The sequence below is a fragment of the Lepisosteus oculatus genome, chromosome 14, assembly GCF_040954835.1.
Source record: "Lepisosteus oculatus isolate fLepOcu1 chromosome 14, fLepOcu1.hap2, whole genome shotgun sequence".
Classification (NCBI taxonomy): Eukaryota; Metazoa; Chordata; class Actinopteri; order Semionotiformes; family Lepisosteidae; genus Lepisosteus; species Lepisosteus oculatus.
In genome coordinates this window covers 21,738,703-21,766,174 of record NC_090709.1, presented here as the reverse complement: position 1 = coordinate 21,766,174, position 27,472 = coordinate 21,738,703, and the positions used below count along the sequence as shown (strand labels likewise).

At 43.5% G+C, this 27,472-nt stretch overlaps 1 protein-coding gene and 2 non-coding genes across 3 annotated transcripts in view; all 3 read left to right on the top strand.

Annotated features, from left to right (window-relative positions):
• Window positions 1–27,472, top strand: part of LOC138242777 (zinc finger protein 271-like) — a 362,720-nt gene that overhangs the window by 93,134 nt on the left and 242,114 nt on the right. The window lies entirely within an intron of this gene.
• trnar-ucu (transfer RNA arginine (anticodon UCU)) lies at window positions 7,086–7,178 on the top strand. The gene is made up of 2 exons: window positions 7,086–7,122; window positions 7,143–7,178. It is a non-coding gene; the product is annotated as a tRNA-Arg (tRNA).
• On the top strand, window positions 21,072–21,144 carry trnaa-cgc (transfer RNA alanine (anticodon CGC)). Its single transcript has one exon. It is a non-coding gene; the product is annotated as a tRNA-Ala (tRNA).

Sequence of the window (27,472 nt, the reverse complement as noted above, 5' to 3'; positions counted from 1 at the left end):
CCTAGTTATATAACGATTGTAAGTATAAGGATAAACTACTGCAAGGCATTGGTCCACCTGAGCAAATAAGGTCATAATAATGTTGACACCCCAAAACATAGACACTATGTAACGTGCTGTTCCTGGACAGATAGCCCTCCTGCACATCAAACAGTCTGATGTAGTAACTGTGAATTCGGGGTTAGTGTAGTTATCTGACCATTGACAAAGTACAATTTTTTTTTACGGCTCAAGTTAAGTAAGTGAAAGTGTTCAAAAACTTTTTATCCAAACCTTTTATCCAAAACTGAGGGGGGTGGGACTGTTCAGTTGAGGGGGCAATTTTGGCATGCCAGTAACATTTTGACAAAACGTCCAAGAGTTACGAAAACACTTACTTTGTGTATAAAGTATATTGTGTACACACTGTAAGTTCAGAACGTGAGAAATACTGCTCAATATGGGATCCTGTCCAGGAATATCAGGGCTGTAAGGGGGTCAGATCTATAGATGTAGTAAACACATTAGTGGAGACAGTGTGTCTGCTCTCTGTGTGAGAGCCGGACAGGAAAAATAATCTGTGGTCTGGGAAGAAGAGACCCTCGTTGGAAGAGCGGCGCTTCTCACAGGAGAGAATGAAAAAAAAATATTTTTCTCCTTGGGGGAATTAAAAGCACTTATGGGGAGTGGTGTGATGGTAGTGCATCTGATACCACATCAAAAGGTTGTGTGTTCAAATCATGTTGAGATCGGATGATGTATGTTCAGGTTCAGCTGGTGCCGAACCCAGGAATTAGACCTTGCAGTTTGGTTTTATCTGTACACCACATACAGTGCCTTGCGAAAGTATTCGGCCTCCTTGAACTTTTCAACCTTTTGCCACATTTCAGGCTTCAAACATAAAGATATAAATTTTTTATTTTATGTGAAGAATCACCAACAAGTGGGACACAATTGTGAAGTGGAACGAAATCTATTGGATTTTTGAAACTTTTTTAACTAATAAAAAAATGAAAAGTGGGGCGTGCAAAATTATTCGGCCCCCTTGCGTTAATACTTTGTAGAGCCACCTTTTGCTGCGATTACAGCTGCAAGTCGCTTGGGGTATGTCTCTATCAGTTTTGCACATCGAGAGACTGAAATTCTTGCCCATTCTTCCTTGCAAAACAGCTCGAGCTCAGTGAGGTTGGATGGAGAGCGTTTGTGAACAGCAGTTTTCAGCTCTTTCCACAGATTCTCGATTGGATTCAGGTCTGGACTTTGACTTGGCCATTCAAACACCTGGATACGTTTATTTGTGAACCATTCCTTTGTAGATTTTGCTGTATGTTTGGGATCATTGTCTTGTTGGAAGATAAATCTCCGTCCCAGTTTCAGGTCTTTTGCAGACTCCAACAGGTTTTCATCCAGAATGGTCCTGTATTTGGCTGCATCCATCTTCCCCTCAATTTTAACCAACTTCCCTGTCCCTGCTGAAGAAAAGCAGGCCCAAACCATGATGCTGCCACCACCATGTTTGACAGTGGGGATGGTGTGTTGAGGGTGATGAGCTGTGTTGCTTTTACGCCAAACATATCGTTTTGCATTGTGGCCAAAAAGTTCGATTTTGGTTTCATCTGACCAGAGCACCTTCTTCCACATGTTTGGGGTGTCTCCCAGGTGGCTTGTGGCAAACGTTAGACGAGACTTTTTATGGATATCTTTGAGAAATGGCTTTCTTCTTGCCACTCTTCCATAAAGGCCAGATTTGTGCAGTGTAAGACTGATTGTTGTCCTATGGACAGACTCTCCCACCTCAGCTGTAGTTCTCTGCAGTTCATCCAGAGTGATCATGGGCCTCTTGGCTGCATCTCTGATCAGTCTTCTCCTTGTCTGAGCTGAAAGTTTAGAGGGACGGCCAGGTCTTGGTAGATTTGCAGTGGTCTGATACTCCTTCCATTTCAAGATGATCGCTTGCACAGTGCTCCTTGGGATGTTTGAAGCTTGGGAAATCTTTTTGTATCCAAATCCGGCTTTAAACTTCTCCACAACAGTATTACGGACCTGCCTGGTGTGTTCCTTGGTCTTCATGATGCTCTCTGCGCTTTCAACAGAACCTTGAGACTATCACAGAGCAGGTGCATTTATACAGAGACTTGATTACACACAGGTGGATTCTATTTATCACCATCAGTCATTTAGGACAACATTGGATCATTCAGAGATCCTCGCTGAACTTCTGGAGTGAGTTTGCTGCACTGAAAGTAAAGGGGCCGAATAATTTTGCACGCCCCACTTTTCATTTTTTTATTAGTTAAAAAAGTTTCAAAAATCCAATAGATTTCGTTCCACTTCACAATTGTGTCCCACTTGTTGGTGATTCTTCACATAAAATAAAAAATTTATATCTTTATGTTTGAAGCCTGAAATGTGGCAAAAGGTTGAAAAGTTCAAGGGGGCCGAATACTTTCGCAAGGCACTGTAGATAATCTAAATGAAATAACAGAGCAGTACAGGACACGCATTCAGGAAATTACACAGCAAGTCATTTTGAACATGACAAGAGAAAAGGCACACTGCACATCCGTGAAACATCACGTCCGACTTTAGAGACAGTTACATCACAGAATGGAAGTTTCAGGCCCCTTTTTCATTACAGGTTCAAACTAACCTGAAAGTTACAGAGTTTTAGGTCACTTTTGTATTAAAATGTGTCTGAAGCCTATAAATATAATTTGCCCTTTTTTAAATTGTGGATGAAATCCAATCCCATGTACCAAGACCTTACAGTATATTCATGTTAATTAAAATGACTAATGCTAATTGGACATTAGCTGGTGCTTTTGTAACGATTTACTATTTCATGCTGGAAAGAAGGAAACCCGACCAACGTTTGCTTTCAGGTGCGGTTCATTCACATAATGGACATCTATTTCTGAGTAGCCTGATTTAAAAACACACGAACCCGGTAGAAGTAGAAGTCGAACCTCCAATCTCATGATGCAAAATCAGACGCGTTATCCATGAAACCACTGGCCAATCATGTAACTGAATTGCACCATGGTGAGTTCAGCACTGCAACTAGTAATTACTAGTAATAGTAATAATCCCATCCTAAATTTCTAAGTGAGAAACGTGTTTTCTACATTTTTATCAGTTTTAAAATATCATCTCTTTAATACAGACAAAGGGTTTGTGTGTCACTTTGAAATTCTGATTGATTTAGAATTCAAAGAAAAAGATGTTTTCTTGAACAACGCAGTGAAATTATGACATCTTTCACTCTACTTCTCTCTTGTAGTAAAGCAGACCTTGCAGTGTGAGCATTTACTCCAGTAAATTAGGTCATGTATCATGTTAAATCACTTCTTCAAAACAAAACATTTCCTGGTGCAGGTTTTCTCCATGAAAAAAAATACATTTTTCCCTTACATGATTTCTTGTTTTTTTTATTGCCAGGACCTACCTTTAGCACTCAATAGCGATATTAATGGAGTAGAAATGTAAGGTGATCTGAGCCAAAATAGTCCTTACACGCCTCCTGGAACAGTGTTTGTATTCATAGCAAGTTATATTCTTTTTCAACCCCAAACGTTGCTATTGCATTAAGCTTTGTGTGACCATTAGAGGTTTCGGTAGCTTCTGGAGAGCGCACTTTTCCAAACTGAAACCTATAAGAACATTATTCAAGACGCACCATGTCCCAGAATCATTCATCGGGACTAGGATTAATATCAATGGAAAGTACTTCAAAATAAAAGATTTAACTGAAATATTAAAAGAGTAGGAAAGCATTTAAAGTAGAAAAAAATCAGTTCAGATTATATTTAATTTTTTGAGAAATGGGCACATACATCAGCTCAGTGAGCAGTGCGAGGTGCTCTTCTGGAGATGATGTTAAATTAGTTAAAATCATGTGATAGTTAAAAAAGCTTAATACTTAGTTAAACAGCCAGCACAAATGGTTGCGTTTGTGATTATGTCACTTCTCTACTACAGCAACGTCGGTAAAAGACCCTCTGAAAGCAGTAAAGCTCTGCACAACTGAATTCGTTGCTATTTGGAGAAATCCACAAACTCGTGTTTTTCATGTGCTTTAAAAGACAGCCATACTCACCGACAAAATAAAGACACTGCTGCTGGTTTTTTCCGAAGCACAGTTGACCTTTCTGAGCCAATTGATGAAGCTCACCCAATGAATACTATAGCAGAAGGTGGAGGAAAGTGCAACTTTGTAACTATCGCAACCACAGGAACAACTGCAAGAAGTAGAATCAATTTCCCATCGAATGGTGGTGTTGTTTGAGGTACGCGATGTGAACGTGTGCAGAGAATCCCACAATCTCTTCAAAACTTGGACAAAGTATTTCTGATAGAGCGCTGTGCGCAAAGATTGAATAAGCTTTGCTCCTGCCAATGATTCTGCGTGAAAAAGCACAGCATTCAAGTTTCACAGACAAATGCACCATGCCTACTGTAGCGGCGAGGCTTATTAATAAGAAAGAATTAAGTGTTCTGAGCCTTCCCAAATGAGGCCCCATTTCTCTGTTCATCTCTGTGGTGCAGCCACAGAGAAACTATTCATGCAGGCTGATTTAAGGTTCCTGATAAGGACAGCTCCCAAAGGGGGATGCACTTAGCTAAGCCTGGCTATCATGATCAATGGTCATCCATTGGTGCCTATCTGTCTAGGGAGTGCCAGTTGGACATCTGGACTGCATTCCTAAGTGTCAGGAGTAAGTGACTCATATCTCACCTTGATCAACCAATCAGGGGCTGGTAGGGCCGAGTAACCCACATGGGACTCTGATGCCCATGGAACTTTCAGCCAATCAACGGGCTGAAGTTCCTCCAGGTAAAAACAGGCAACACAGAGATTCAGGGAGATTCAGTGAGATCAGTAAGATTCTGGAGAGGATTCTGTGGACTGTTCTAAAGGGAATTCAAAGGAGAATTCCAGGGCAGGACGGCCCAGGAGCAGAAGGCTCCCAAGGGCAGGACATTCTCGCAGCATTCCTCCTGACCATCCTGAGACTCAGCCCGGACAACCACGGAACGGCCAGTGTGTCCGAGTGCCAGAACTTTCCTTTGTTCTTAGAGTCTAGAGTGGAGGTTGCCAGAGAGTAACCAGCAGCAGGCCTCGTGAACAGGTCGGAACTGTGGACAGCTGAATCACTATTCAGAACTAGCTCTTCATCAGGAATGAACCGGTCCTCTTCCTGACTTTCTGGGACCCACAGTCATCTTTTCTCCTGTGCACAAACTTTGCTAGTTAAAGCCAACAGTGAGCATCAGCAGTGCACCGTCACAAGCCGCACAGCACAGCCTGGCACCGAGCCAGAGAGCGCGGATTGGACAGCAACAGCCTGCAACTGTTTCTTTGTGCCCGCAGAAGATCTGAATCCCCAGAAATTGGATGAGTATTCAAGTTCACTGCATTACAGCTTGAGAATTCAATTGTTATCCAAACCAGTTGATATCAATTTAATTCCTAAGAGTTATGTACTTGTTTTGAGTATCTAATGTAGAAGTTGTAACCAAGTTCACTTTACGAAACAGTCTTAATGAATGATATACTGAACGTATGTCCTCTTGATATGTGTAACACTTTGTAACTGATTGAATATATATCTTTTGTATTTTGATAACCCTCTCGATAAGATCTGTTAGGTTTACATGCATATTCTATGTATTAATAAATGTATCCTCGTGTATTAGCACCTGTGTGTGTGCGTTGTTTGAGTTATGTCGCATGGTTGGACTCTAAAGCCATCAAAAGAATCAACTTTGTGATTTACTGCTACAATTAATAATTGTCTCAGTAAATGCCCAAACCCTACAGAACTGGTGCCTTCAGAGAGCCACTACAGTTACATATTTGGTGTCCCTGAACGGCCGGTTTTTCTTACACTACAGAACCAATTTTAAAAACAATTGCGGCACACTACGATTCACACTGACTCAAAAGTGATCACGGCAGATGTTGTTCCCTGCACAATGCTGAAGGGACCAAAGAGCATTGCTGATGCTTTTTTATGCCTTGATGTTAAGCTGACAAAGACTATCTTGAAACACCTAGTTCAGTCTCTCGACAGACTGCCAAGCAAAGCTTTTACCCATTGACGTCGCAATAGAAGGAAGGTCTTAACCCACCAACACTTAGCAGCGGCAAGATTCAAACCTAACCCAGTGAAGAAAATGGAGCACAAACCCAGCACTTAGACCACCCAGCCACACTCCTTACACCTTACTCTTTTGGAGAAAGTCGGGTGGGTTCAGCTCTTGTTGTGCGACGCGTGGAAATGACTGCATCTTCGTTTTCTGAGATGTTTCCTATCACATCTTTGTCAGCTCTGAATATAGTGCTTCTTTGGAGCAGGCTTCAGACCTTTTATTTTATTTATAAAGGAGGGCCATTCAGAAACATGTAATTCCTGTTTTAGAAATGCTTTGGGCGGTGTGTTTTATATAATGCACAAACAGTATTCTGATTGTATACTGTAGACCTGTGTAGCAATCATACTGGACGTGACTGGGATTCTGAAATGTTTCTTGAAAAGGTATTCAGGGCTGCTTGAATCTATAATAAAAAAGTGACCCGAAACTTCCAACCTTCCAATCACTGATGTCGCTCTCCCTAAACCTGTACGGGATGTTTTGCTGATGTGCAATGTGCCTTTACTCCTGTATTAAAAACGACCTCTGTTGTTGGGCGGAGTTGAAGGAGAACTAACTGCACAGAAAAAGTACGTAACGATAAAATATTTCTGCGCGTGAAACACATCAATCGTTCAGCATTTCTAAAATGTTTAATTGAATTGACAAAGAAATCCTCTCCTTAAACTTCGAAAAGGATTATCTGTTGAGCCAGCAGGCGTAACACTGCAGTTGCCCGTTTCTCACAGGTGTTTGAAGTTGTGGATAACATTTAGCAGGTTTGGCACCATGGCTTAGCTGGTTAAGCCGCCTCACTAAAAACCAGGAGACCCTGGGTGTGAATCCCAGTGGTATCTATTCGTAGACAACAGGCCACTCATTGTCAATATTTATGGAGCTTAATTTAAAGACAACGGGAGAAGCATGAGTTACAGCTTTCTGTAGCTGTTTTATATAGCGATGTATTGGTTGGCTCTGTGGCGCAATGGAGAGCGCATTGGACTTCTAGGCTTTGATAGAATGAAGTCATTCAAAGGTTGTGGGTTTGAGTCCCACCAGAGTCATGTATCATTTTGATTCAACCTTTCAAAATCCTCTAGGGATTAGTGTTGATCAAGTCAAATAAAGGACTTCTTAAGAGTCCACAGTTGAAAATGAACCAGCAGCCACAAGAAAGAAATTAGCACTGGACTGTGATCACATTACTCCTGTCCTGGACGCCTTGCACTGGCTTCCTGTCAACTTCAAAATCCTCATGCTCACCTATAAGGCTCTCCATGGCTTGACACCACAGTACCTGTCTGGGTTATCGCCCTACTCCCCACCTCACAACCTTGCTCTTCTAATTCTGGTCTCCTATCTGTCCCCCAGTCCATCTACACTCTATGGGTGACAGGGCCTTCTCCTGTTTTGCACCAAAGCTCTGGATCTTTATTCCCAAGGATATCAGAGAGTCACCTTCTCTAAACTCCTTCAAATCCAGACTCAAAACCCTCTTCTTTAGAAGAGCCTTTAATGAACTATTCTTTACCCCTCTGTTCCTACTGTATTTAATACCACCATCTATTGTCTCCTCTAACTGTGTATTCTCATCCTGCTTATCTTGTGTATTTTTTAACTTTATTGGTTTCATTCTGTAAAGCACTTTGAAAAGCCACCTTTAAAGGCACTATATAATGTATAGATTATTATTATTAATAATAATAATGAACAGCGCATTTAACACTGAGCACATGCGGTCCTTCTTTGCAAAGGATTGCAAAGGTTGGGAATTAGCCTTTCACTCGTGTTGTTGAAGACCGTATCCTGGCTTTGTTGCAGGAAATGTCTGGATGCCATCACCGGATCAAGGAGAGGATCAGGGTTTTGGGAAGTCTTTTTGATGCCTGACACTGTGTGTTTCCTGGTTGTAACGGGTGTCATTCTGGACCTAAACAACAGAGAACACCGTTGAAATAGCTGAACTGCCTAGCGGACACTTTGTCGCCTTCTTCTGACCTGTATTTAATGCGATTCTCTGAAAACTTGGCACGTTATATCTGTGCTACCTTTATGGAGGGCACACTCATAAGAATCATAGATTCGATCACAAGCATCTAAAAATGAGCATGAGAAAATGACATCACGCTATGAGGCTGAATGGCACAAATTCTCCTGTTACTTCTGCAGCAAATGTGTGTTTTTTGCTTCTTATTTGGCAGCAGTGGGATTCCAACTCACACCCCCAAAGAGACTAGAGCTTTAATCTAGCTCTAAATTAAAAACTAGGTGACTTGTAATGGCTGGTAGGAGAGGAAAGGTATAAATGCTTCTTTTTTGGACAAAGTCTTTATCTTTTTTTTCACCAGTTGTTTTGATCAAATTATTGTAACGCAGTGCCATATTAAGGTATAATATGTACATGAACGTCATGTCTGAGTCGATGATGGCAGCTGAGTATCGCTGGAGGACAGTTCATCATGAGTGGGTAAGCCTGCATAATGAGGGAGAAGAGATCGGCCTCTCTGATGCAGTGTCCAGTGACACTAACCTTCTGTCCTACTGTTCTCTGCTAATGTAGATGGTGAATGTTTATTTAGGTGAATGTAAGGTTTCATTCTTGTAAAATATTTCCGAGCACTTTTTTTGTTGCTGAAAATTAATCCTGAGCATTTGAATGAATTCCGATATTGTCACCTAATTCCATACATTGTTTCATCAAACTAGAACATTTAGAGGAGGTCAATTGCATTTATGAATTGCATAGTGATAGTATTTCTTTCCATTTAAATACTTCAGTCAAAAATGTAGAGAAGGTGCTCCTGTTTTCACCATTATAAGAACTGTGATGCACCAGTAATATTTACTCTCATAAAAGTATTGTAATTGTATTGTTCTGTTCTGTAACAATCTTGAGTGACACAAACCTTCTGTTTTACTGCACTACACTTCTCCAGAGGCCAGTTCAGCACACAAGGATCCTCAGTCAAACAAACACTGCAATCGCTTGATAAACGCTATTTCTCATCCTTTCTCTTAGTGTCGGTGCTACTATTGTATGCAAAGGAGGCGACTTGACAATGAAATCTTAAAGAGAGTCTTCATGAAGGTGTGTGTCGGCAAGCTCTCCACCTGGCAATTGACTGGGCTTGTGAAGAAATCAATCTCATTCAACAACCATACAAATTGCACAGCTTAAGGCACATGAAGCGAAATCTGTGAGCTGATTGACACAAAACAATGTCACTTCACATTATCTGCAAAGTTGTTTTGCTTGTCTGACCACCTCTTCCTACTTTACAGTGAGCACATATATTTCAGTTTCTTTCCCCCATGTGGAGATGTATCCACTGCCAAAACTGCTGTCTGATTATTTAAATTATCTGTAAAACTGTTACATGACTTCATCTAATTGTAAATTTATAAGACGGTCTGTGAGACATTTGTGAGAGTAGCTGAATCCCAGGGCTGGTATGGAATCACACAGACAGGTCTTCTGTGTGATCTGAGTCCCACTGCTCAGAGCTACAGACTGGTCAAATGGTCACTATTGTAGACACGACCATCGGACCATCGGCTACAAATAATCAATATACCGATCATAGTGTCACTACTGGTGTTTATTACATAAATACTGTATATAAATAATAAGATAATTCCACACTCATAAAACATTTATAAACATTTTGGGAGGCTGACATACAGTAAAGAAAGTAATACTGAAGGGCTGGAAGTCCTGGAAAGCGTTAATAGATCCTTCTTGCTTTCGACCTGGAACAGAGCCCACAACTGCCAGATCAGTGACCCCTGAGCCCAGTTCACAGAGAGGAGAACCAGGAGCTCTTTTATGTCTCTAAGAGGGCTGGGAGGAAGGATAAAAGGGGGAAATGTGACATGAGTCCAGGCTGTTCTGTCTGATATTGTTCATGTAGCAGCACTGATTGTCTGAATATCTTCTGGTTCTGGATTGTGAGGATAGAGAGCAGTACGGAGTTGAGATCCTGTCTGAGTGTGAGTCTGAGCTGTGAATCTGACTGAGAAGAGAATAATGATTTTTTATTCTGCCTGAGAATTTTCCTGAGAATTTTTTTCTTTTCCAAGTGGTGTTACATCCCCTTCAGATACTCTACACAGACTGCCAGAGAGAAGAGGATAGAGAGATGGACAGATAAGAGCACACACAGCAAGAGACACCGACATCTTGATTTACTTTGAAGCAAGTGTTAATTTCTTTTCTGGAACAAGTTGTTTCTGAACTTCAAGAAATTCATACAACTTCTGAAAGATAAAATACAAATCTTGCTTCTCAGGACAGAAGAAATTATTCCAAAAAATGCCAGTGATTTTTTTCTCCTTTTAACGAAAAGTGGAGAAAAACAACAGCAGTGCAACTCCGTCGGCTTGATTTAGCTTAATACAAGTATTCACTTCCTTTTCTGTAGATTACAGCCTGCGAAAGATGAAATGAAGTTCTTGGTTACTCTTGGTCAGTGCAGAAGAAATACTGCCAGCTGGCAGGAAAATGACAGTATTTTATTTTCTTTAACTACAAACATGTGAGTTGTGAAAAGCAACGGGAATGTGTCCCTGTGCAGCTGTTAAACAAAGGGCTGGTGGGTCAAACGTACTCAGGGACGTGCTTCAGATTGTGATGATGTAAACAAAATCTCCGCTAAAAATTGAAGGGATTTCTTCGCAAACCCTCTTGAATGTGGCAGGAAATCTTTGTGTTTTACTCGTGTGCAACTACAACAAGTAAACAAATAAGTACCTAAGTCAATGTCCAAGAAAACCATCTTCACGTGTGGAATTTTTCTTTAACTGGCTGTTGGGAGAATTCATTTATACACCCGTTGTATCCTTAGCAAAAATATTTTAAAATTAGAACACAGATTTGTTGGAGAACTTGACAATCCTTGACAATCATTATTAAATGAGCATTATACAAATGTGCGTTGATATTTTTAATATGTACCTTAATTGTAATATATATATACATAATTGCTTTGATATGGATGTTCATTTGAAGGAATTGAGGAAGCTATGAAGGATCGCAGAACAACCAAAGATACATTTGGGCATCTGCTATTGGTAAAGATGAAAGAGTACCTTAAGTGTGAAGCTTTCATACACACGAGAGAAAAAAAACAGTTTTAATGCACTTCATTAAACTGATGGTATGCTTATCAATCGTACATAGCAGAGGATGGTTTCAATACATCAACCTCTGGGTTATGGGCCCAGCACGCTTCCGCTGCGCCACTCGGCTGACAGCTGTTATAATGTGATTCAACACAACTGCTCTATCTTTGCTTTCTAAAAGTGCGCCCGAGATGAAAAGTCTAAACGGTAAACGCAGACGTCACTTTGAGCACTTGGTCTTTTATAGCACAAATCATCACCCGCTGCTCTACATGGGCGTGTCTTCAATATCGTTGAGAACCAAACCTTCTGCTTTCCGAGGCAACTGATTCTTTCGTCGTTAATTCCCAAATCTTCAATGAGAATCAGTGAAACGAAAATCAAACACATGTACACACTCGCGTCCTAACCTGAAAGAAAAATCTACACCCACTTTATAATACTGAAAATGATTCAGGAAGTACAGCAAAGTTCTAAAACCAGCGAATGCATCTGCATACAGTACATAAAATGTCAATTTTTCAAAAGTAAAATCTTCAGCTTTGAAAGATTACCATCCATATATTTTCGTTTTTCTCTTTTTTTACATAACACGCTTTCGAGAAACAAACTCTTTTAATTAAGGTTTCATTAGAAAATGTGTATCTTGGTTTGCCAAGTTAAAATCGGCACATCCCAGTGGGCAAAAGATGTAGAATATACGACTATTGAACGCATACCAGACGTGTAACTGTGCTCCGTAACTGGTCTAGAATGAAATTCTAATATACGTATATCGTTATACGTCAATTAGACATCTATGATTATATGTTTATTATACATAAATGGTTGTAGTTCTATTATACGGATAAATTTAGAAGACTACTATACATATATAGTTAAAGGTCTATTATACATCAAAGAAAGATTTTTATAGGTGTAGAAACTAGTAAATAAAGCCAATGATTTATTTTAGAAATGTATTCTTAAAATATACAATTATTCACACCTGAAAAATATGTAGTTCAAATTATACATTATATACAATATTGTAATCAACAAATGTCTAACCATCATAAAAAAAACACAACTAGTAAACTTCAGTTACAAATTCTAGTAACATGGCAATATATATATATAGTAATGACAAACACAAACTAATTACATGAACACGCTAATATTTAACTCAAAACCACATTTCGAAACTTCTTTATTTCCACGAAAATATTATTAATGTAGCACAAACGCTACTTTCTAATAAAGACAGAAAGAAACTGTTTGTTTTGTGTCTACTGGTGATCCTCCTCTCGATACTAATGAAATGTTTAATATGATCCCTCGAGAAAAAAAAGGAGTCAATTTCCACCTGGAATGATTGATGCCCCATCAAACATTTTGTAATATCCCTGGAAGTTTATACAGTAGAATCCTGGTTCGTGGCTTAAATTCAAGGTAAACAAGACTAAGGAAACGAGTTGGAAAATTGATGTCGAAGTGGGATTTAAATCACCCGGAACATTTCACTCCATTGGACAGTATGTGCCAGAGAGCCTCCCGCCATCCCTTCGATAGTTCAGTTGGTCGAGAGGAGGAGTGTAGGAGAATTAGCAGGGAGTCCTTAGGTCGCTGGTTCGATTCCAGCTCGAAGGAAGGTGCTTTTTGTGTACTTTAATCAAAGAGTTAAAAAAGCGAATCTGTTTCATTCAGACATTTATCAAAAGTTCAATAAACGACGAAGTAGAGGTTCCTGTTCCGAATTCAGCCCACGTCTGATTGTCTTGTTTTGGCCAAGATCCGATCTTTGAATTAAGGGACTACACTGTCTGCTTTGTAATTCAAAAATACATACAAATGTCAAGTTTTTTGTAGATATAAAGGTGTTCTCTGTTTTCAAAGGATAGGTACTTAATTGGCATAATGATTTGGTATTGATTTTGTATCGTTGTATTATGAAGTTTGTGCTTTCTGTGTTTTTATCGTATTGTGAACTTATTTTTTAAACAAATGCTTACAAAGGCAAACACATCTGATATTTTAATAATTATTATTTTAATAATTTGATCAAATTGAGGCCCAGGATCCAAATCTTCAGTTCTGATTTTTTCAAGTGATATCTTTCCTTCCTGTCGTGGAAGTCACACGATGTGAGCAATTGTTTTTTTTACGTTGCGATCCAAAGATCCTCAGGCGCACTGTAACCAAACCAGGATGGATTCTGCTCGGAGCCGGACTGAGCTCATTCTCACTCCCTGTGCTAAAAACAGAATTAGCTCTTCCCCGAACATCGTCTACAGCTGCTGGATGGTGCTCTGCGTCTTACTGCTCCGGCAATTACTTTGACGAAAGACAGATCACTTGTGCGCTTTTAAGCTTCTCGCAGCTACAGCTATAGCCCTGAAAAAAGCATTAGCTTTATCAGTTTTTATATTAATCTATTTTGAATCAAAGTTTGATATTTTTTTATTTTTTATTGCATTTTACATTACAATAATAATAATAATTATTATTATTATTATTATTGCGCACACTTATATAGCGCTGTTCTGGATACTCCACTCAATGCGCTTTACAGGTAATGGGGACTCCCCTCCACCACCACCATTCTCCTGAATGATCACAGAGGGCCTCGGTTTTACGTCTCAGCCGAAGGACGGCACCTGTTTACCGTTTAGGGTCCCCTTCATTGTACTGGGGTATTAGGACCCGCATGGACCGCAGGGTGTGCGCCCAGCGACAAAAAACAGACGTGTGTCGGGCTCGGCTGCGAGCAGGACAATGACATCACAGGGACAAAGCAAAGGAAATCAAAACGGTTCTATAAAAGACCTGTGTAAGCTGTTGGTTTGCAGTCTGGACTCTAAATCCTCCGATCCGATTTTAAATCTCTCTAATACCTGAGCTGCGGCTTCTTCCGATTATTTATTCGTATACTTATTATGTGTAAGTGTATAGATGAAACCTTTCATATATTGTTCAGTTTAAATCAAAATGCTTTACTAATACAAGAGAGAAGTATAGTATGAAGGATGTGACAAATCTATGATTTCTTGGAACAAAACGGTTTTTATTTGCATTCGAAATGAAGCGGAATTTTAGCGCGACACACAAACCCTTTGTCTTTTTTAGAGTTTTTAGAGTGAACAGACATAAATGTAGAAAACGTGTTTTTTTAGCACTACAATAGCAGGGTCAGTGGCATAATGAATAACGCGTCAGGCCTCGCGTCAGAAAATTAGAGGTTCGACTGCCGTCTGGCTTGTTGCGTTTATACCACTTACGTTCTTTTATATAAATGAACTCCACCTGAAAGCTATAGAAAACACTTTGGGTAAGTTGTCTGCAGCCTCATGCGAATTTCGACAACTTACCCAAAACACTGTACTGTCTGGAGATCAGCTCCAGCTCTGAACTCAATTGCAATGAAAAACCATGCGTAACAAAACTGGAGAACAGCTGAACTTGTGTTCAGTTCGGTGATGAGGGATCAGAACTGTCCTTGTTGTAATTAGCACGAACTGCACAGGCTCTGAATCAGACCATGTCAATTAGTCTGATCAATGTAGGACACGTTAATGTAGAATTATTAAAAGGTTTATTAGTTAGTTAGTTCAGGTTTACCCACCTGAACTAATGTAGAATTATTACTTGGTCTGTCTCTTGTTTGTATATAAATGAATGTCTCTGACAACTTAATGTTAGTTTTACGATGTAGGTCAGGCGTTGACATATGCACGAGTATACTAAATGTCTCACTCCTGATTCAACTCATGTTCTATAGGAGATTGGCGATTCCTCCTGTTTCTCATACAACCATATCAGAACAGAAGCCCGTGTCACCCAGCTCTGATTCAAGATCGACTTGCATCTTTATCCCTTTTTTGTTCTTGATCATTATTTTCTTTAGTTATGATCAATATTGAACTTTTTCTAAATTAAATGACAATAATCAAACATGCAGGCAGATTTTTGAAAAGTATTCGGAATTGACAGGGTGCCCCTTTGGAACAATCGTCAGAAATTGTGAGAAAATGAAAGTTATGTAAGCTCTCACACAAAGCATTGAAGATTGGAATCTGAGTGTAAAAAAGCTACCCGTCTCCCAATGATAGGCAGGGATACACACCATGACTCGAATAGACTCAGCGAACTTTAACATCTATGATATTACGAGTGCTTTGCACGTGTCGAATTTCAAGAAGGAACTACTACAACAGTTGTGGACATAATTCAATACCACCGGCAAAGTCCAATTCCGGCAACATCTGAGAAAATAATGTTCACTCATGGAATTTGGTCTTTGAATGGCTGGCGGGAAAATTCATTTTTACTCCTGTTGCACCCTCAGCTGAAACATGTTAAAATAACAACGCAGATTTGTTGGAGAACCTGACAAGAATTATTGGGTTAGCACTGTATGTATTCTTGTATATTTACTTTAATTTTAATATAAATGTAAACATGCATGCTGTATAAGCTATTGTAATTTTAAAATATGTTAGCTGAGGATGCGAAGGGGGCTATTATACCTTGTGAAACATGCAAGGAACTGTAAAAAAGACTGGTATTTGAATAAAATTGGCGATCACAAGAAAACCACAATTTATGTGGTATTATCATCAATATCCTTCAAAATCTACGTTCAAATGAAGGATTTGAAGAAACTATGAAAAAAGCAACAGTAATAGCAGAGGATTTTGATTTTTGCTCTTCAAGTCAGCAGATCACCGTAGAGTTGCACCCCTACAAACAGCACAAAGGATGAATCCCACCACCTTCATTATTGCTGTGTTTGTGCCAGTGAAAGTAGCGTTTCTGTTATTGAAAGCATCTCGGAAGATGAAGGTGCAGTCACTTCCACATGTCATGATATCATTAGATCTGACGACAAGAGCTGAAGCCCCCCCTAGTCCAAGCCAGCAATGTGAGGAAGATGGGTATGGAGGAAGGTAGCGTGGCCAAGCTGTCTAAGGTGCTGGATTTAGGCTCCAGTCTCTCTGGGGGCGTGGGTTTGAATTCCACTGCTGCCAAATATTAATGTTTTAAGACCTGCAATACAATCAGTAAAAGCGCTTTTTGTTAGGCTGCGGGAGGTGTTTAGAGATAGACTTTCTAAAAGACAGGCTTAACATCAAGGCAGAAAAAATATTTTGTTTTCTCAACAGAAATTCTCTTTGGCACGTTCAGCTTTATGTAGGGAACAACGTCTGCCGAGATCACTTTTGAGGCAGTGCACATGATAGTGTACCGGCAAGTACATTTAATATTGGCTGTGGTGGTGAGCTGCTTTTGTCTGTGAAACTTTTAATTCTTCACGCCGAATCGTTGGCAGGGGTAAAGCTTATTAAATCTTTGAACATAGCGCTCCATCAGAAATACTTTGTTCGTGATCAAAAGAGATCAGAGGATTAACTTCATGGATTCACATAGCATACCTTACAGGAAAGATTTAAAAGGGGAATTGATTGTGCTTCCTGATGTTGTTCCTGTCGTTTCTTTGGATACAAAGGTGAATGTTCTTTGACGTTCTGCTAGACTATCCACTGGGTGGGCTTTATCAATCAGCTCGGAGAGGTCATCAGTGCTCTGTCTCTGGAAAATAATCAGCACTGTCGTTTTTCCCTGTGCTGTCTTTTAAAACATATAAGATCACGAGTTTACAGATTTCTCCAAATAACAACTATACATTTTAACCCAGCGGTTAGCATTCCTTCAATCCAATAGTTTTACTCCGGGTAAAAAGCAGCGAAATATATAGAGAGATTATATTCAAATATTTCAACGTTCTTATTGGATTACCTGTATGGAGATATCGCTCAGAATTCCTAATATGATTTTGAGTTCAGTTTTGCTTTACTACTTTCAGAGTCTTTTATTGACCTTGCTGAAGCAGAGAAGTGACATAATCACAAATGCGACTTACCTGTGCTGCTGTTTTTGGTTAATAATGATTATTGCGAGGAAAAAAAAACAGCTCCTTGCATTAAGAGCAAGAGCAACCAACACGCTCGCTTGTTGAGTTGGGTTTTTTTTCCGTGGTGCTCTTCCTCAGATGTAAAGTTATTTGGCGAGCAAGGACCTCTGAGAAGGAGCCTGAATCCATCAAGAACTCAGAAATTCTAATATCGCACTACTGTCTTGTGTACAGAGATCTGCTTCTTCCTTTTTGAGTGTTTTGGTGTTTAAGAGCACGCTTCCTACCTCGAATGTTAGTTTCAGGAGATGTGCTACCGGATAACAGATTATCTTGAAAAGTTTTGGGGATGCACTGGCCGGGATTAAAACCCGGCTCAATTATTTGGAAGTCACCTGTACTACCAACACACTTCTAAGAAGCACCCGCACATTTTAGCAATCCTCTCTCTCACCTACAAAGTTATGAAGACACAGACGACCAATGAAAACTAATTTGATTCACTCAAGGCTTCACTCTTCTGTTGTGATGTTGTTTTAATTAGTGTTAGCTGTGATGAGGTGTTGTTTCTGTCTCTTAAAGTTTAAGAGTCTGCTCCTTTCTTCCTGGTATAGAAAAAAACATGTTCCATCTTTGTTTACAAACACCACTGTAAATTATTTGTCCATCTCTAAAGCCTGTGTGTATTGACAAGGCAATTCAAAAGCACATATTAAATAAGAACACGATCCTTCTTGTTACCATTCCCGTGGTTGGAGCGTTGTTTCGCCCTTTTACGTTCTTCTACAATATTTACAGACAGGGCTTTATCACTGGAGTTGTGTGCATCGGTCCATGAACATCAACTGTACTGCTGTTTTTCTATGCGTAATTTAATCGCAAGCACTTAAAAGATGCAAAAAGATTTCAAAGAAAACATAATTGAAAGACAGTCGAGTAAGGAGGAAGAAAAACGCTCTCCCCCGTTGAAGAATCAACCACCGTCGCCCATGTGACTGGATATAAAAATAAATTATTCATTTCAATTATTCATGAAGGGGTGGATTGTGGTCAGTGAACATATGCACATCTTTAAGTCAGTTCCACCATCTGTGCCATAGGGGGTGTAGTTCAGTGGTAAAGTGCATGCTTTTCATGTATGAAGTTCTGAGTTCAATCCCTGCCATCACCAGATGTCTTATATTATTGTGCTCACATCGCAATCTTCTGTTGAGTGAGAACTCTTTGCTCGTGTTCATAGAGAGCCAGGTTTACACAATTAAATTCAGTCACACACGAAGTGCTACAGTGTTGCTCTGCTGTTTTAAATGTACCTCCAAAGCATTTTGTTCTGTTAACTACCAAATGATTTGAACTAATTTTACATCATATTCAGGAAATCCAGAGAAGGTCATCAGACTTTTAGTGGCTGTTGAAGAAAACACCTGTTGAATCTCACCAGGGATTTCTTGAGAGATCATTCAGCAAGCGAGTTAACAGGGGTTAACGTAGAGAGTGGCGGAGGTGGGATGTCAGGGCTTGACGTCACTGATTTATGCAAAGAATGGAGGGGTGGTCGTCAGGGCTATATGACTGTGCTTCACGCAGAGAGTGGTGGGGGTGTGATGTCAGGGCCATACGACAGTGCTTTACACAGAGAGTGGCGGAGGTGGGATGTCAGGGCCTGACAACACAGCTTAACGCAGAGAGTGGATGGGTGGGTGTCAGGGCCATACAACACTTCTTTACGTAGAGAGTGGAGGGATTGGTGTCAGGGCCATATGACACTGCTTTACACAGAGAGTGGCGGGGGTGGGATGTCAGGGCCTGACAACACAGCTTAACGCAGAGAGTGGAGGGGTGGGTGTCAGGGCCATATGACACTTCTTTACGTAGAGAATGGCGGGGGTGGGATGTCAGGGCTTGACGACACTGCTTTATTCAAAGAGTGGAGGGGTGGGTGTCAGGGCTATATGACAGTGCTTTCCGCAGAGAGTGGTGGGGGTGGGATGTCAGGGCCATATGACACTGCTTTACACAGAGAGTGGCGGGGTCGGGATGTCAGGGCCATATGACACTGCTTCACACAGAGAATGGAGGAGGTGGGATGTCAGGGCCTGACAACACAGCTTAACGCAGAGAGTGGAGGGGTGGGCGTCAGGGCCATACGACACTTCTTTATGCAGAGAGTGGTGGGGGTGGGATGTCAGGGCCTGACGATACTGCTTTTCGCAGAGAGCGGTGGAGGTGGGATGTCATGGTTATACGACAGTGCTTTCCATTGAGAGTGGTGGGGGTGGGATGTCATGGCCATAAGACACTGCTTTATGCAGAGAGTTGAGGGATTGATGTCAGGGCCATACGACAGTGCTCCACTCAGGCCTCTGCTTGAATTTGTACTCCTCCTCTCTCCCTACCTCTACCTCTATGATATTTGCACTTTCTGGAGAGGCGATTTTCTCCACTTCAGTAGCCCGATTGCGAATATTCTTTTGTCCATATCTTCGCAACGGAAGCACAGAACGCCTTCAAACCAAATGCATTTTAAAGACCACGACATGTGGATATTTCCACAGCCTCTACATCAAAGTATCAGTGAGCTAATGATCTTTTTTTAAACCTCCGGTTTTTCATCGATGCGTAATTACGCACTAACTGGAACCCGGGGGACCGCTGTATACACAAGTTCACAACGCGACAAATACTGTTCAATACGGCTTCATGCGAAAAACTTGTATATGACCATAGGCAAAAGAATAGCGCAGTCTCCAATTACTCAGACTGTAAGCAGGGGAATAAAGCTTTGTCTGAATTCTGAAACCCTTCCTTTATGTCCTGTTTTCATTCAGGTAAGAGTCAACTATATTCACAATACTACTGACAGCAGGAATATTAAAATATTCTTTACTCAGCAGCTTATTAAAAACAGCTCCCATGATGTTCAAACCGATTTTTTACACAGAACACTGACACAGCTTTGCATTCTGAATCTCTTTTTCTCGTGCTTTTATTTAATGTGGCACAATGCACTGGGATAGGGGTATTCTGTTCACAAACCAATAGCATTTAAACCACAGCACCCACAATGCTGCAAGTAAGTGTTTTGCACACTAAGCAGAGAGCGATGTCTTCCTCGTTAGTATAGTGGCGAGTATCCCCACCTGTCACGCGGGAGACCGGGGTACATCAGGACGGCCACAACGCAAAGTACTGACCTCTATACGATCACGGCAAGTTACCGATACACACGTGGCAGGGCGGAAAAGGCTGTGCTCTCTTCGTGTGACATAATTCGGAAAAGTCCTGACGTTGCATTTCATCTGAGCCCCAGTATACATCTACCCTTCGACACTCTGAGTGACAACTCTCTTGCGTGTTTTCTCATATTTATGTAGTTTGCTTGCATGATGCCCGGAACAGCGGGGTTGTGTGCTCCCATATGGTCTAGCGGTTAGGATTCCTGGTTTTCTCCCAGGCGCCCCGGGTTGAAAACTCCATACTCCCGGTATGGGAATGTGTCAGTTTTGCCTCCTGCTTTCCAAAAGATCAGCACCGTGTACGAAGGAGCCGCATTAAAACCACTCGAACGTGCAAAACGCGCGAGAAGAGGAGGCGCTTGTTTCCAACAGAAGACTTCTCGCGTGTGAGACGAGCTGATCATCGCTGCAAGAGGTGGGAGGGTTACTCTGGTAGACAGGGCTGACCTTCGGCAATAGGATTTATACTCTCCAAGATGATATTTGCACTTTCTGGAGAGGCGATTTTCTCCACTTCAGTAGCCCGATTTCGTCGATTGCGTGGAGAGGGCTGTAGAATGTGGCGCCGTCTTTCCTGCTCCATCCATGACAGGCGTGCTGGTCTCTGGAGAGAGAGCACGGTCCATCAGCGCACTCCAATAAAGGCACTGGAAGCAGCTGAAACGCATTGGCGAAGCTCAGCAATGGGCCGCTGGGCACGTCTTACCACTGTTTCTGTAGTGTAGTGGTTATCATGTTCGCCTCGCATGCGAAAGGCCTTTGGTTCGAAACCGGGCAGAAACAGACCGGCTTCTTTTGTCGCATACAAATGGGTTGTACAACTTTTAACTAGCAAATGGAAGAGGGCTGAAGTAAGAGACAAGATGTAAATACGGTTAACTTAAGTCAGTTCTGCCTGAAAATTAGACTTCTAAGCAACAGGGGTTTATGGCAGGAAAGGGGGTTAACTGATAAGGATTCCAGATGCGAGGGGGCATAATCTTAAACTGACCATTTGGCCAGGGTCTCTTAACTGGCCAAATACCACGACCCCCCCTTACCATAACACCGAATGACGTCTGAAGCAGCAAGGAAGGACTATATAACCTAAAAGTTTGTACCGGCACATCGAACAATACTTCGGTTTTGTTGTTTCTTGTGGGAAACAAGACTTCGGCTTTATTGTTCCTTGTGTCCGTCGTGGCAGTGAACAGGTCCTGGTTACAGGATCTCTAAAAAAGGAAATAAAGACTGAAATCAGATCCGACCCGCCATGCTGCCACGGTGACGGTGCACTGCCCAGTGAAAGTGGCAGCCTGTCCCTGGACTGTGGGTGGAAACTGGAGCACCTGGAGGAAACCCCCACAGACCAGGGAGAGAACATGCAAACTCCACACAGACAGCACCCACACCCCAGGTCCAGCACTGTGAAGCATGCCCGACGATGCGGAAGGGCTTTTACAAATGAGTGTGTAACTCACACTGGTGCCCAGGATGGCCTGCTACCGAAACGCAACCTAATTTTCTTAATACAGTTTGTTCGAAGCGGTTCGCAGGAGCTGGAGGTGAGGACTGAGCTGGGGTCCAGTGTGCAAGTGTGACTACTGATGTCGTGTGTGTGTGTGTGTGTGTGTGTGTGTGTGTGTGTGTGTGTGTCTGGATCATTGTGAGCGCCGTCAGGTTTGTGTATTTGTTTAAACAAGAGGATGTGTCTGTGCGGGTCTGACTCTGTGTGAGGGTGCAGCTCTAACTGTTCGCGCGCGGGCGTGTCTATCTCTCTACAATGCATGAGGGGCTAAATCTGCCTCTGAGAAACTGACTTTTCAGAAGAAAAATCTATGAAAAGGCACGGCCTGGCCCTCTTCTCTTGCTCCCGACGTATAACACACTGGGGGATGAAGCTGGTGTCTTCAGCTGTAACCCTAGCTATTTATGCAAACAGCTCTTTTATGAAAAGCAGCTCTAGGCCTAGACAAGAGGAACAGATAAAACAAATCTTAGATTTATGGCTTATTCAAAGCAGACTGAGCGCTGCTATACTGTATGTAGGAGCCAGAGATGAAGAATGAGCTATTTAAGGAAATCAGGAGTGTGAGAGAGGGAGTGTGTGTTTTTCCTCCCAATAGAGAAGGCTTGTGGTTCTTTCTGCTTTTCTGCACAGGCTGCCATCATAAGTACGTTTTGGGTTCTTGGTTTGAATGCTCGAGTTGTCAGGCTGGCGTTTTTTGTTCCTATTGGAGCCCATAATTGTGAACAAGGCGCTTGAGGACGTCTCTGTGCAGGTGTGCGTTTGTAATGACGTGTGTGCGCATCTCTGTAGCGGATGTTTCAGTAAAAAAACGCATTTAAAACATTCAACCTTTTCATGTTCCTAATATTCTTTCATTCTTCACAATAATAACTAAGGTTGCTGCTGGAAGAGGTGTTAGTGGGGCCACCAGGGGGAACTCTCACCCTGTGGCCCATGTGGGTCCTAATGCCCCAGTATAGTGACGGGGACACTGGAAAAACTGTAAACAGGTGCCGTCCTTCAGATGAGACGTAAAACCGAGGTCCTGACTCTCTGTGGTCATTAAAAATCCCGGGGTGTTTCTCGAAAAGAGTAGGGGTTTTACCCCAGTGTCCTGGCCAAATTTCCCATTGACCCTTACCAATCATGGCCTCCTAATAACCCCCATTTATGAATTGGCTTCATTACTCTGCTCTCCTCCCCACTCATAGCTGGTGTGTGGGGAGCGTTCTGGTGCACTATGGCTGCCGTCCCATCATCCAGGTGGATGCTGCACATTTGTGGTGGTGGAGGGGAGTCCCCATGTCCTGCAAAGCGCTTTGAGTGGAGTGTCCAGAAAAGCACTATATAAGTGTAAGCAATTATTATTCATTATAATGTAATAAGTCCATTATTTCTCACCCCTCCATTGCAAGGCATACACAACACAAACACCAGGAACAATTATCTCAGAAGTGAATTGCAAATGTATTGAGTTGTGATGCAACTGTAACTTGAACCTAACATGACTGTGGCGTGCATTTTTGAAATTGCATTTTCACAGCTGAAATACAAAATGAAGCTGATCGCAGTCCAAACTCAAGGTATTGTTGTAAAACTAAATATTCAACATGTTTCTACCTGTCCCTTTTCAGCTCACTCAGAAGTCCACAGCCTGCAGCCTGGTGCCTCTCTGTCTCCCCCCTCCACACTGCTGGTCCAGTGGAGGTGCTGTTTGATCCTGCACGATCTGTCCGGAATCGTATAGTCTTACTGAGCAGCGCAGGGCTCCCTGGCCCCAGGTACGAACAGTGAGTGTCAGTGCAGAACAGCTCTCTGACACTCCGCTCCCTCACTCCAGCTGATCAGGGCAACTACACAGTGAGGGACCTTAATGGAAGCAGTATCAGCACTGTGATCGTCACTGTGGGTGGTGAGCAGGTCTACAGTAGGATCACTAGAGGGCTCTATATTCTTGACAGAGTGTGTTCTTATATCATCCTCTGTCCTGATTGTCTTTCAGCTCACAGAGACAATGTCACCCTGCAGCCTGAAGCCTCTCTGTCTGTCCCTCTGTTCACTGGAGAGCCAGTGGAGGTGCTGTTTGATCCTGCAGGAGGTGGAAACTGGACCTCAGTGTGTTCTGTCCAGAACAGCACAGCCAGCTGTGTCCCCCAGTACAGTTTTTTTTTATTTTTGATGATTAGCCATATGTTGATTACAATATTGTACATAATGTATAATTTGAACTCGATATTTTTCAGGAGTGAATGATTGTATATTTTCAGAATAAATTTCGAAACCAAATTATTGTCCCTCGATCTCTGTCTCTCTCTCGTCCTGCTGTCTGTCTGTCCCTGCCTCTCTGTCTCTCTCTCTTTCAGCCCCGTCTGTCAGTCTGTCTGTCCTTCTCTCTCCTTCCTCTCTCTCTCTCCTTCCGCTCTCTCTCTCGGTTTGTTTGTCCCTCAATCTCAATCTTTCTCTTTGCCTGCTGTCTTTCTGTGCCTTCATCTTTGTGTCTCTCTCTCCTTCCTTTCTGTCTGTCTCTCTGTCTGTCCTGCGTTGTCCCAGATGGGCCTGTCTCCCCGGCTCTCTGCCTTCAGCTCTGTTCGCCGATGTCCCACCAGCCCGTCTCTCTCTCAGCCTGTCTCTTGACTTGCAGGAGGAAGAGGAGGTGGAGACAGCTCCTCCGGCAGGAGAGAGGAAGAAGGTCAGTGCTGGTCCCACCCTGCCTCCTGTCCTGTCTGTGGTGGAGTTTCGCCATCTTGTCTGTCTTGTCAGCCCTGTCTGTCACTGTCTCTCTCCTCCTCCTCTCTGTGCTGTGGTGTCCAGTCAGTGTGTCTCTCTCCTCCTCCTCTCTGTCCTGTGGTGTCTAGGCAGTGTGTCTCTCTCCTCCTCCTCTTCTCTGTCCTATGGTGTACAGTGGGTCAGTATTAGTGGGCTACACCCAGGCTCACTCACTGCGAGTGTGATCTCAGCAGAGTCTCTGTACTCTTGGGACACTTGACTCACCTGTCTCTCTCTTTCTCTCCCTGTGCTGTCCCTCTCCTGCCCCCTCTCTCCCTACTCGGACTCCAGCTGGAGGAGGTCCAATCACCACCTCCTGTGAGACAGAAGAAAAAGAAAGTGGGTAATGCTCTGATTCTCTCTTTACTCCTGTCCAGTGTCCAGTCAGTGTGTGTGTATGAACCCCTCTCTCTCTCAGTGCAGTGTTCATGTACTGGAGTGTCCAGTCAGTGTGTGTGTATGAACCCCTCTCTCTCTCAGTGCAGTGTTCATGTCCTGGAGTGTCCAGTCCGACTCTTAACGTGACTCTCCTGTCTCTGCTTCAGAAGTGCTGGTGCGTCTTTTTAAAGTCCCTGAGCTGCATGTCGGTGGAGACAGATGATAAGGACGAGCCGATGGAGGCGGCGGAGACCGTGTGTCAGGAGAGGAAGAGCGAGGGAGAGGAGGAGCAGGCTGCCGGGAAGGACAAGAAGAAGAAGAGGAGGTGCAGGTGAGCAGACAGGGGGACGCCGCCCGGTCGTGTCTGTGATTCAAGAAGGAGTCTCCTCTTGCTGTTTGATGTCATGGTGATGTCCGTGTCTGTGTCCCTCACACCTGCAATAACAATATTCTTTCCAGGTTCCTTTCCTGGTTCTGTGCCAGCTAAGATCGGAGTCGCCTTCCCCACCAAGGACTGGACTGGACTGGACTGGACTGGAGCTGAGGGACACCAGACTGGACTGGACTGGAGCCAAGGGACCCCAGACTGTGCTGGACCGAAGCTGAGGGACCCCAGACTGCACTGGACCGGAGCTGAGAGACACCAGACTGGACTGGACTGGAGCTGAGGGACCCCAGTCTGTGCTGGACCGAAGCTGAGGGACCCCAGTCTGTGCTGGGCCAAAGCTGAGGGACCCCAGTCTGTGCTGGACCGAAGCTGAGGGACTCCAGACTGTGCTGGACCAAAGCTGAGGGGCCCCAGACTGGACTGGACTGGAGCTGAGGGGCCCCAGGCTGTGCTGGACCGAAGCTGAGGGACCCCAGACTGGACTGGACCAAAGCTAAGGGACCCCAGACTGTGCTGGACTGAAGCTGAGGGACCCCAGTCTGGACCGAAGCTGAGAGACCCCAGTCTGTGCTGGACCGAAGCTGAGGGACCCCAGTCTGGACTGCACTGGAGCTGAGGGACCCCAGTCTGGACCGAAGCTGAGGGACCCCAGTCTGTGCTGGGCCGAAGCTGAGGGACACCAGTCTGGACCGAAGCTGAGGGACCCCAGTCTGTGCTGGACCGAAGCTGAGGGACCCCAGACTGTGCTGGACCGAAGCTGAGGGACCCCAGACTGGGCTGCACTGGAGCTGAGGGACACCAGACTGGACTGGACTGCACTGGAGCTGAGGGGCCCCATACTGGACTGGACCAGAGCTGAGGGGCCCCAGACTGGACTGGACCGGAGCTGAGGGACCCCAGATCCCAGTCTGGACTGAAGCTGAGGGACCCCAGACCCCAGTCTGGACTGAAGCTGAGGGACCCCAGACTGGACTGTGGAAAACTTTCACATTATCTCCACCTGAGTCCTCAGATCGTCTGCATGACCTTGTATTATTAAGTATTATTTTAAGGTCCTGTGATGATCGTAAGATGGGGGGGGGGGGGGGGGTGTCCCTTGACATTAATCTGTATTGTAATTTTTGTTCTTTTGTTAAGCATCATTAAAATGTTTTTTAAAAAAAGCTTTTGGTTTTCTCCCTCCCCCCCCGAAACGAACAAACAGAGTCTGTCTTTCTCTTTCATCCCGGAGAGTTTGTGGTTGATGGATTGAGGCCGAGAGCCCTCGTTGTCGGCGTGCCACCAGTTAGCGGGGCTAAAGCAAGGGGGGCATCGTGTCCAATACTCCTTGAAACGAGACAGATTTCAAGCCACCTCCGTCTGAAGAGAAGGAAGTTGACCACGAACTCCAGGGTGTCCTAGGAAGCTCTTTAGCCATCGTTTGCCCAGCAGCCATCTCACCCTGCAGCTCCCAGCTAGCAGCCCCCTCCCCACTGGAGCCCAGCAGGTAGAAGCCTGGTCAGTACCTGGAGGGGAGACTCCTGGGAAAAACTGAGGTTGCTGCTGGGAGAGGTGTGAGTGGGGCCAGCAGGGGGCGCTTTCACCCTGCGGTCTGTGTGGGTCCTGATGCCCCAGTATAGTGACGGGGGACACTGGACTGTAAACAGGCGCCGTCCTTCGGATAAGACGTCAAACCGAGGTCCTGACTCTCTGTGCTCATTAACAATCCCGGGGTGTTTCTGGAGAGGAGTAGGGGTGTTACCCCAGTGTCCTGGCCTGATTCCCCCCCTGGTCTTGACCCATCATGGCCTCCTTATCACCCCCCCTCTCTGAACTGGCTCCATCCCTCTGCTCTCCTCCCCACTGAGAGCTGCTGTGTGCTGAGCGGACTGGAGCATCATCCACGTGGGGGCTGCACACTGGGGGGGCTGGAGGGGATCCCCCTGACCTGGGAAGAGCTCTGAGTGGAGAGTCCAGACGGATTAATTATTATTATTATTATTATTCGTGCTGCACTGGGCTTCAGTCCTGGTAGTGAGAGGGGGATCTGTGATCAGTACAGATACTTATGACTGTATAATAATACACGATAGAAATGGAAAACAGGGTAG